Source organism: Hevea brasiliensis, chromosome 9 (assembly GCF_030052815.1).
Source record: "Hevea brasiliensis isolate MT/VB/25A 57/8 chromosome 9, ASM3005281v1, whole genome shotgun sequence".
Taxonomy (NCBI): domain Eukaryota; kingdom Viridiplantae; phylum Streptophyta; class Magnoliopsida; order Malpighiales; family Euphorbiaceae; genus Hevea; species Hevea brasiliensis.
Window position 1 is genome coordinate 70,754,967 of NC_079501.1, and position 11,944 is coordinate 70,766,910.

The 11,944-nt window shown below is 37.0% G+C and overlaps 1 non-coding gene across 1 annotated transcript; it reads left to right on the forward strand.

Annotated features, from left to right (window-relative positions):
* The first annotated feature begins 11,631 nt into the window (after positions 1–11,631).
* LOC131183669 (small nucleolar RNA R71) lies at positions 11,632–11,738 on the forward strand. The gene has a single exon (XR_009151708.1). It is a non-coding gene; the product is annotated as a small nucleolar RNA R71 (small nucleolar RNA).
* Positions 11,739–11,944: the final 206 nt, after the last annotated feature.

Consider the following 11,944-nt stretch of genomic DNA (forward strand, 5'->3'; position numbering starts at 1 on the left):
TTGTACAGTAGGGGTTCCTCCCATAAGTAATATATCACATCATGTAGGAATTTCTTCCTTTGCTGATAAGTCATGTTTGGAGGCAATACTCTGCATACAAAAAAATTAACAAAGTCAGCGTACCATGGAGCTTTGGAGAATGCAAGTAATTGCTCATCAGGAAATGAATCATCAATTGGCAAATCTTTGAAGTCCTCTGTGTACTCTAATTTTAGTCAGAAAAGATGGTCAACTACTACCTTTTCGGATCCCTTTTTGTCCTTGATTTCAAGGTCAAATTCTTACAGGAGTAGAATCCACCGAATCAGTCTTGGTTTTACTTCCTTTTTGTTCATAAGGTACCAGATTACAGCATGATCTGTGAATACAATGACTTTTGACCCAATGAGGTAAGATCTAAATTCGTCCATTGTAAATACCACTGTTAGGAATTCCTTCTCTGTGGTAGCATAATTGATTTGTGCATCATCGAGTGTCTTGCTAGCATAATAAATAACATGGAGCTTTTTATCTTTTCTTTGCCCGAGCACTGCTCCAACTGCAAAGTCACTCACATCGCACATCACCTCGAATGGTAGCTCCCAATTCGGTGGCTGCATTATTGGTGCTGATATCAGGGCCTCTTTGATTCTATTAAAGGAGACAAGGCAATTTTCATCAAAATCAAAGGGAACATCTTGACTTAACAAGTTACTAAGTGGTTTAGCTATTTTGGAAAAGTCTTTGATGAATCTTCTGTAGAATCCTGCATGTCCCAAAAAGCTTCGCACTCCCTTGACTGATGTTGGGGGTTGCATATTTTTAATGATCTCAATTTTTGCCTTATCAACTTCAATTCCTTTTTCTGATATCAAATGTCCCAGAACTATGCCTTCCCTTACCATGAAATGGCATTTTTCCCAATTTAGGACTAGGTTTGATTCTTCACATCTTTGCAACACCTTAGATAAATTAGCTAGGCAATCATCAAAAGTAGTTCCATAGACAGAAAAATCATCCATAAAAACTTCCATGATATCTTTAATATAATCAGAAAAGATAGCCATCATGCATCTGTGAAAGGTAGTAGGGGCATTACAAAGACCAAAAGGCATTCTCCTATATGCAAATGTTCCATAGGGACAAGTGAACGTTGTTTTTTCTTGGTCTTATAGGTGAATAGGAATTTGAAAGAATCCCGAATACCCATCTAGGCAATAGAAATAATAGTGTTTCACTAATCTTTCTAACATTTGGTCAATGAAGGGGAGGGGGAAATGGTCTTTTTTGGTGGCACTATTCAATTTCCTATAATCAATGCACATTCGCCAACCAGTGACTACTTTAGTAGGGATTAGTTCATTGCTTGCATTTTAGATAACAGTTGTAACATCCTCCCGGTAGCAATTCCGCACAGTCTACTGTTCCGGTGACCGGTGTCGGTCCGGACAGCTAGAACGTCCGGAAAAATATTTAAACTAAAGTGAGGGACCATAATTAACTCAAATATTAATAAGAAAAATTTAGTAAAAATTTTAGAAATAAAATACAATCAAGTCAAATGAGCCGGTGCCCAAGCGATGGGTAACCGGAGGGAAGTTGTGGTTCTCGCAACGAGGAGCCCTAGACCTGGGGAAAAATTCATAAAATAATTTTTGGGACTCCAGAGAAGGGTCATTGAGGTTCCTATGGCATTAGAATGCCAAGAAAATATTTAGAAAAATTTTTCAATCGGTACAGCCAATTTTGACCCGTTAAGCCAAACGGAGGGCATTTTGGTCATTTCGCCTTCAGAGACGATTTTTGGCCGACTTGTCCAGTTGAGTAAATAATTATTATGATCTAAAATATGAATAAATATTGCTAAAAATTGAATTGAAAATGAGTAGTGATGAAAAGAAAAGAAAAATGAAATAAAAAGCAAATTATGACATCATATGATGTCATCCAACACTCTCCAACCAATCACTATTTGACAAGCAAATTAAAAGAGATTAAAAAGACATAAAAAATGAGGTAAAAATAGAACAATTCCAGCAGCCCTTCTTCTTATTCACGCACCAAAGATAGAAACAAGAGGAAAACCACCATTAAAGCTCCAAATGAGCTTGATTCCATAGCCAACTACACCAAAACCTCACCCTCTCTTCACAAAAAAATTTTCCTTATCACTAGAGCTAAATTTGGGCAGCCATTAGAAGAGAAGAAAGTGAAAGAAAGTGAAGTCAAGCTTGGGAAAATTCTGCCCTACAAGAGGTTAGTGCCTATTATGCTTACATCTTTCTCTTTCCATGATTAGAGACCTAAAATAAGCAAGAATTTGTGAATTAAATGAATGGAATTTATGTGTATGTATACAATGAATTTTGGCAGCCCTAGGTAGGAACAAGATTAAGTGTTTTTGATGGACTTAGAGTGGACTAAAGATGATGTTTAAGGTATATATATATATGTATGATGAATTGGTGTGCTAACTAAGGTAATTGGTGTAATCCTTGAAAATGAGCTAGGGTTTGGGAGTGAAACTTGGATTTAGCTTAGGAAATTGTTAGAGAACATTTTAATGGTCAATTAGTGACCATTTTAGGTAAGTTGGCCATAAATTGGACTGAAATGTAGCATGGCAAAGTGAAGGAGCATGCTACCTTGTGAGTGCAGCAGGGTGACTGAAATTTCAGTCCACTTGGACTGCCATAGCTTGGGCTGTGTTGGTCCAATTGGTGTTTGGCCAATTGGACATGAAACTAGGCTTATAATGGCACATTTTTGCTGAAGAAACCATGCCCAAAAGACCAAAGCAAGAGGACCAAAAGTTGGCCCCAATCCGGATACCCTGCAAATAGCCCCTGCAGAATGACTAAATGAACAGTAAATGTTCATTTGGCCATAACTCACTGTAGAAATGGTCAATTGATCTGAAACTTTTACAGAAACAAGTTAAGACATAGACAAACAACTTTCATGAAAAAACCTACCCCAAATTATGACCAGAACCTAATCAAATCATTGAGCAAAGTGAAGTTTACTGTACTGAGATTTCCAGAATTTTCATTTGAGCAGTAATGTTTGGATGGCTATAACTCTCTCTAGAAAACTCGGATTTAGGCGATTCTTGAACCGATGGAAATCTAAGACATGGTAGAACATTTCATATGAAGAAATTTAGACCAAATTATGAACTTAACTTGGTCAAATTACTGACCAAAGTTGGACCAAAATCTGCCAAAACCCAAAATTTCAACAGGAACAGTACACGTGAACAGTAAACTTATTTTGGCCATAACTTGAGCTACAAAACTCTAAATGGAGTGATTCAAAAAAAGAAATTCAACTAGACAAAATAAGGAACATTTTCTATGAAGGAAGTTTTATCAAATTCCAACAGTAAATTGACCAATGAAACAGTGCAACTTCGGAGCACCAAAACCGAAAATTGGCAATTTTGCCAAAATGACCTAAGCTTTGAGAAAGTGACCAAAACCAACAAGTTTTAAATGAAAAATATAGTATGTTTGAAGTGCCAAAGTCAATGTACATATTTTCTATGCAAAAGTCAACATTTTAGTTGACTAATGAAGTGAATAGTGACATGAAAACTTGAAATAAGCTTGGAAATGGATTTGGTAATTGATTCCAACAAGTTTTAAATGCAAAATGTGGTACATCGGGAGTGTTAAAACCAATGTACCTATTGTCTATGCAAAAGTCAACTTTCTTGTTGACCAATGAAATGAATAGTGACACCAAAAGTTGAAATTCAAAGATTGAAGAATTTTAAAGTATCAAATGCCCTAGTATACCTAACAAGATTGGTTTGGATAGTTTGGCATGCCAATAGGGTATTGTTTTAGCAGTACTGCGAAAGGCTTTATGCCTGTATTCATGGCTTTATGCCCGTATTCATGGCTTTTATGCCCGATTATGTGATATCATGGCTTTTTAGCCATACTGACTGCATACGTGGTAGACGTTCTGCGTCCCATGGTATGACGGCCTGAGGCACCGCGGTGTCCAGTGCCAACGACCCGTTATCCAGTCCAGTCGTCCAGTATAGGTTACTTGGGCATGGAAAAGTATAACTGTGATTGAACTGATTATTAAAGAAAATACGAAAATTAAGAATCAGGAATGATTACAAAAATACAAAGAAGCTCAAGATCATGAAGAAAATAATTAACGAAATGCATGAAGAAGTTAATATCATAAAACATGATTAGCCCTCGACTAAACAATAAGTTAGTAATTATTCATTCTTATGAACACAATAGCAAGGAAATTATTATTTTTATTTGCATATTATATTTTCTTGTATTATTTGCACCACTAAGCTTTATGCTTAGCGCGTCGCTTTGCAGCGTAGGTGCGAAAGATTTGTACAGAGGGACCAGTATACCACAGATTCGGTAAGGCATTTCACAGTTATGCATATGTTCCGTGTCACCTCACCATCCACAGTGCATTGGTAGGACACTAGGTTTCATTTTGACATTTTGTAACTAATTTCTATTTTCTCATATGTATTTGAACTTATGGAATGTATTTTGAGGTTCATGTAAATAATGAAAAATCGTATTAATGAATGTAAAAGTGAATGTTTATCTATGATTTATACATGATATCACATGAGATGAATGATTGAGAAATGAATGGTGAAAAATGTTGAGATTTTGATATTGAAGTTTGAGAGTGATGAGATGATTGAATATGATCATAGGAAGTGTTTTTCACAGGTTCCGAAGAACTGTTTTCTCCATTTTTAGCCGGTACTTTGCCGGATTTTCTATAAAATTCTCAGAACCTCAAATAAATTATAATTTCGATAAATGGCTTAAATAAATTATATTTCACAAGTTATATTCAAAAGGAAGAATAAAAATGAATTAAGATAAAATAGAGTGCTCGGCACACTGAGTGGCATAACTTGCTCGGCTACACTGTAGTCGGGTAAGGGGTGTCACATTTAGTGGTATCAGAGCGCGGTTTAGGCGTTTCTGGACCTAGATAGATTGCATATCATGCATTGCATTCATAAGAGTCGAGGTGACACTATTGCAGATCTGTATTTCCTGTTTATTTTAGGTTAAGGTATGGAATAAGAGAGTGAAGAGACAATGAGATAGCGAATGGAGATGAGAAGGAGACTGTATTTAAGATGAAAAGGGATGAGTACATAACGGTTTGAGGATAGGATTGAGACTAAGAAGAAAGTGAAGTAGGATAACACGGAAAGGTGAAGAAATAAAGAGGTATTAGCTCCTTGTCTATTTACATTGGGTAAATTTCGAGGACGAAATTTAAATAAGAGGGGAAGAGTTGTAACATCCTCCCGGTAGCAATTCCATACGATCTCTTTATTCGGTGACCGGTGTCGGTCCGGACAGCTAGAACGTCCGGAAAAATATTTAAACTAAAGTGAGGGACCATAATTAACTCAAATATTAATAAGAAAAATTTAGTAAAAATTTTAGAAATAAAATACAATCAAGTCAAATGAGCCGGTGCCCAAGCGATGGGTAACCGAAGGGAAGTTGTGGTTCTCGCAACGAGGAGCCCTAGACCCGGGGAAAAATTCATAAAATAATTTTTGGGACTCCAGAGAAGGGTCATTGAGGTTCCTATGGCATTAGAATGCCAAGAAAATATTTAGAAAAATTTTTCAATCAGTCTGACCAATTTTGACCCGTTAAGCCAAACGGAGGGCATTTTGGTCATTTCGCCTTCAGAGACGATTTTTGGCCGACTTGTCCAGTTGAGTAAATAATTATTATGATCTAAAATATGAATAAATATTGCTAAAAATTGAATTGAAAATGAGTAGTGATGAAAAGAAAAGAAAAATGAAATAAAAAGCAAATTATGACATCATATGATGTCATCCAACACTCTCCAACCAATCGCTATTTGACAAGCAAATTAAAAGAGATTAAAATGACATAAAAAATGAGGTAAAAATAGAACAATTCCAGCTGCCCTTCTTCTTATTCACGCACCAAAGATAGAAACAAGAGGAAAACCACCATTAAAGCTCCAAATGAGCTTGATTCCATAGCCAACTACACCAAAACCTCACCCTCTCTTCACAAAAAAATTTTCCTTATCACTAGAGCTAAATTTGGGCAGCCATTAGAAGAGAAGAAAGTGAAAGAAAGTGAAGTCAAGCTTGGGAAAATTCTGCCCTACAAGAGGTTAGTGCCTATTATGCTTACATCTTTCTCTTTCCATGATTAGAGACCTAAAATAAGCAACAGTTGGCACACTGAGTGGCATAACTTGCTCGGCTACACTGTAGTCGGGTAAGGGGTGTCACAACAGTTGTCCCACCTTTCTTAGGAACTACATGTACTGGACTAACCCATTTACTATCAGAAATTGGGTATATGATACCTGCATCTAATAGTTTTAAAATTTCTTTCTTGACTACTTCTTTCATGTTTGGGTTTAGTCTTCTTTGATGTTCGATTGTGGGTTTACTATTTTCTTCCATGGGTATCCTATGCATGCAAATCAAAGGGTTTGTGACACCCCTTACCCGTGTACAGTATACCCGAGTAAGCAATGTCACACGGTGTATCGGCACACTCTAATATACCTTAATTAATTTTTATCATGCTTTTGAATATAACTTGTGAAATATAATATGTTTGAGCCATTTATCGAAATTGTAAATTATTTGAGGTTCCGAAAATTTTAAAGAAAATCCGGCAGAGTACCGGCTAAAAATGGAGAAAACAGTTCTTCGGAACCTGTTAAAGACACTTCCAATATTCATATCTCATCACTCTCAAACTCCAATATCAAAATCTCAACATTTTTCAATTTCATTTCTCAATCATTCATCTCATGTGATAATCAAGTATAAATCACAAATAAACATTCTCTTTTCCATTCATAAACGCAATTCTCATTATTTACATGATTATCAAAATACATTTCATAAATTCAACTACATATGAGAAAATGAAAATTTAATTACAAAATACCAAAATGACACCTAGTGTCCTACCAATGCACTGTAGAGGTTGAGGTGACACGGACACTGTGCAGAGCTGCAGGATGGACTCACCCAGTCTGCGGTCTACTGTGCTCACGTTCAGTATCTCCAGTACCTACGCGTGGCAAAAGCAACGCGCTAAGCAATGATGCTTTGTGGTGCAATAATAAAATAAAAGAAAATAGCAGAAAATAAATATGCATTGAATGTATAAGTCTTATTTGTTTTGTATTTGTATATCCATTTATTTCGTTAACTTTGTCCACTTTCATTTATTTGGTTGCCCAAGTAACCTATACTAAATGACAAGACTGGATAAACGGGTAAACTGGCACTGGGTATCTAGTACCTCGGGCCATCACACAACCGGTCACATATGCATCTCCCGGTGTGCAACAGAACAGCTAATAAGCTGTAATAACAATAGGCACAAGGCCAAATATCAATACAAGGTCAGAATGGCTAAAAGCCATGAAATCACAGAATGGCATATTGCCATGTGCAATACTGCTAACTAAACCCTATTGGCATGCCAAACTATCCAAACCAATCTTGTTAGGTATACTAGGGCATTTGATACTTTTGAATTCTTCAATTTTTGAATTTCAAGTTTTTGTGTCACTATTCACCTCATTGGTCAACAAAAATGTTGACTTTTTGATAGAAAATAGGTACATTGGTTTTGACACTCCCAACATACCACATTTTGCATTTAAAACTTGTTGGCATTAAGCATTAATACCATTTCTAAGCTTAAACCAAGGGAAGCAGAATTTTCAGTTTTTGTAGCCCAACTTTACTGTTCCATTGGGCACTGTTGCAGTAGGAATTTGAGGAAATGGTAAACATGAAATTTGTTCCTTATTTTGTCTAGTTGAATTTCTTTTTTTGAATCAGTCCATTTGGAGTTTTGTAGCTCCAGATATGCTTCAAAAACCACAGCTGGCTGGATTGGAAAAACTGCAGAATTACCAAATCTACAGTACCATAAACAGTGATTGTGACTGCCATTTGGGTTAGGTTCTGGTCATAATTTGCGGTAGGTTTCTTCATGAAAGTTGTTTGTCTATGTCTTAACTTGTTTCTGTAAAAATTTCAGGTCAATTGATTATTTCTACAGTGAGTTATGGTGTTCATTTGTCATTCTGCAGAATTGGCTTGCAGGGTACCCGGATTGGGGCCAACTTTTGGTCCTCTTGCTTTGGTCTTTTGGGCATGGTTTCTTCAGAAAAAATGTGCCATTATAAGTCTAGTTTCATGTCCAATTGGCCAAACACCGATTGGACCTACACAGCCAAAGTTATGGCTGTCTAAGTGGGCTGGAATCACAGCCTCATTACTGCTGTCTCTAGGCAGCTGCACATTTCACTTTGCCATGCATTAGCTCACTTGAAATTATGATTAAATTGCCTCAAATGGTCACTAATTGACCATTAGAATGTCCTTTAATCATTTCATAAGCCAAGTCCACATTTTACTCCCAAAACCCTAGTTCAAATTCATGGTTTACACAATTTACTTTAGTTAGCTACTAATTCATTATTCTTATGTTTATAAACTTCAAACATGATTTCTAGTTCACTCCAAGTTCATCAAAAATACTCATTCCTATTCCTTCAATAGGGCTGTCGAAATCCATAGTGTGTATACACATAATTTTTGTTCATTTAAGTTGCAAACTCTTACTCAATTCAAGTTACTAACATGGAAATAAAGAGCTTAAGGTATATATGTGCACTAACCTTTAAGTGGCAGAATTTTTCCCAAGCCTAACTTCACTTTCCTTCCTTTTCTAGGCTGCCAAACACTTTCCCAAGATGAGTGGACAAGTTTTAATGAAGAGTGTTTAGGGTTTAGTAGTGTAAACAAGAGGGAAATGAAGCTTTTGTTGCAAAATCAATGGAGGTTTGGGCAAGCTAGGTTTCGGCTGGTTTTGGGGAAGGAGATGGCTGCTGGCTTTTTGATTTTTTTTTTGGTCTCAATTTGTCTCTTTTATTAGTTAGTTAATTGGTTGTTTAAAGGTGATTGGTTATAGCTTTTAATGACATCACATTATGTCATAAATAAGCCTTTTTTTCTCATTTTCTTTTCTTTTCTTCTCTACTTATTTTCAATTTAATTTTTAGTAATGTTTATTCATATTTTATGTCATAATAATTATTTACTTAACTGGACAAGTCGGCCAAAAATCACCTCTGAAGGCAAAATGACCAAAATGCCCTCCGTTTGGCTTAACGGGTCAAAATTGTCTATACCGGTTGAAAAATTTTTCTAGATATTTTCTTGGCATTCTAATGCCATAGGAACCTCAATGACCCTTCTCTGGAGTCCCAAAAATTATTTTATGAATTTTTACCCGGGTCTAGGGCTCCTAGTTGCGAGAACCGCAACTTCCCTCTGGGTTACCCATCGCTTGGGCACCGGCTCATTTAACTTAGTTGTATTTTATTTCTAAAATTTTTACTAAATTTTTCTTATTAATATTTGAGTTAATTATGGTCCCTCACTTTAATTTAAATATTTTTTCGAACGTTCTAACTGTCCGGACCGACACCGATCACCGAAACAGTAGAATGTACGGAGTTGCTACCGGGAGGGTGTTACAGGGTTGATCCCCTTCAGGTCTTCTATTTTATACCCTAATGCTTTGCTATGGATCCTAAGTTCTCTTAACAATTTTTCCTCTTCTAACTTAGACAAGCTAGCATTGATTATAACAGGATAATTAGACTTTGAGTCCAGAAATGTGTACCTTAGTGAAGATGGGAGAGGTTTAAGCTCTACCTGTTTGGAGTTTTCTTGGTGCTTACCTTTGGTTTATTCCTTCTTCAACTTCTCTATCTCGGAAGCCTTAGCTAAGGGTAAGGGTGGAGGAGCTGCCAACTATTGTGCACATGCTGCTATTTCTGTATTTTCATCATCCACTATGTGGTTGTGCACAATACACGCTTCAAGAGGATCTTTAGGATGTGTCTTATGAAATTCCTCTTTAACTTCTTCGTTAATTATGTCAACCTTGAAGCATTCATCATGTTTAAATTTGTGTTTCATTGTGTCGAACAAGTTGAACTCCACTTCTTCTTCTCCTACCTTGAGGGTTAATCGTCCATTTTTTACGTCTATGATGGCTCTGGCGGTTTCCAAGAATGGTCTTCCCAAAATGATAGGAATTTGGACATCTTCTTCCATCTCAAGGACAATAAAGTCCACTGGAATAAAGAATTTGCCCACTTTGATAGGGATGTTCTCAAGTATCCCTACAGGATATTTAAAGGATCGATCAGCCAATTGCAATGAGATTGTTGTGGGTTTCAGTTCCCCAATCTCCAGCTTTTTACATATTGATAGAGGCATTAGACTGACACTTACCCCAAGATCGCAGAGGGCCTTGTTTATTTTCTTGTTACCAATGATACAGGGTATGGAGAAGCTTCCTGGATCCTTCAAGTTTGGAGGCAGTTTCTTTTATAGAATGGCACTGCATTCCTCTGTTAGAGCTACTGTTCCACAGTCTTCTAGCTTCCTTTTCTTTGACAGAATTTTCTTATGAAATTTGGCATAAGATAGCATCTGAGAAAGGGCTTCAATGATGGGGATGTTGATGTAAAGTTTCTATAAAACTTCCAAAAACTTCCCAAACTGCTTGTCCAGTTTGGCTTTTCTGAAATCTCTGAGGAAAGGTAGGGGAGGCTTGTATGGTTCTGGTAATTTCTTTGTCTTTCTTTCTTCTTCTTCCTGATCTTTCTTATCTTCTTCCTCCTTTTTCTCTGCTTGGTCTTTAGATTTTTTTATGGTTTCCTCTGTCGATTCTACCTCTGATTGTACTAGAGTTCTCCCACTCCTCAATGCAACTGCCTTATAATGCTCCCTTGGGTTCATTTATGGTTAACTGGGCAGTATGCCATCAGCCTTACTTGAAGAACTTGCTTGCTGAGCGATTTGATTCTATAGCATCTTGTTATGGGTAGCAAGTTGGTCCATTCTGGAAGTTAGCTATTTAATCAATTCAGTTTGTTGTTGTTGAGCTGCTAGGAATCCTTCCATCATGGTTTCCATGGTTATTTTTTATTCAGGTTGTTGAGGTTGAAGAGGTAGTGATGGCTGTGCAAAGTTCTGACCTCTGTTTTGAAATCCATGGGGTGCTGGAGGTTTGTACCCTTGTTGCTTGTTTATTGGCTGGTTCTACTAATTGGACCATGAGAAATTTGGGTGGTTTCTCCATCCAAGGTTGTAAGTATTTGAATACGAATTGTTTGGCTGCCTCTGGTTGAAGTTTCCTCCATTATTCACATAGTTCATCTGTTCTGTAGGTTCGTTGAAATTTCTGTATTCTGAATTCATGTATCCTCCTTCATAACTGCCCTCATGTTGACTATTTATACCAACTGCGTTGGCTTGTATTCTTTCAAGTTTCTTTGTGAGCTGATCAAACTGGGCATTTATCATGCTTACGGCATTTATTTCCAGGACCCCTGCAGTTCTTCTTGCATTTCTTTTTTCATTTGACCACTCGTAATTATGGTTATGCAACCCTTTCTAGAAGTTTAAGTGCTTGTGGCACTGTTTTCTCCATTAGATCACCCTCTGCAGCTGAATCAACTGTGCTCCTTATAGAGGCTAGTAATCTATTATAGAAATTTTGCACAAATAGCCAATCTTCTATGCCATGGTGTGGACATTCCCTCTACAGGTCTTTTTATCTTTCCCATGCATCATAGAGTGACTCTTCTTCCTTTTGTCTTAAGGTGTTGAGCTCAAGCCTCAGCTTTGCGGTCTTTGCAGGTGGTAAATATCTTGCTAGAAAAGCTTGAGAGAGGTTTTCCCAGGTAGTGAATGTTCCAGCCAGTTGAGAAAGTAATCACTTCCCTGCTCTATTCCGAAGGGAGAATGGGAATGCTCTGAGTCTTATTGCTTGATTAGACACTCCATTCATCTTGAATGTATCACATAGGGCAAGAAAGCACTGGAGGTGAT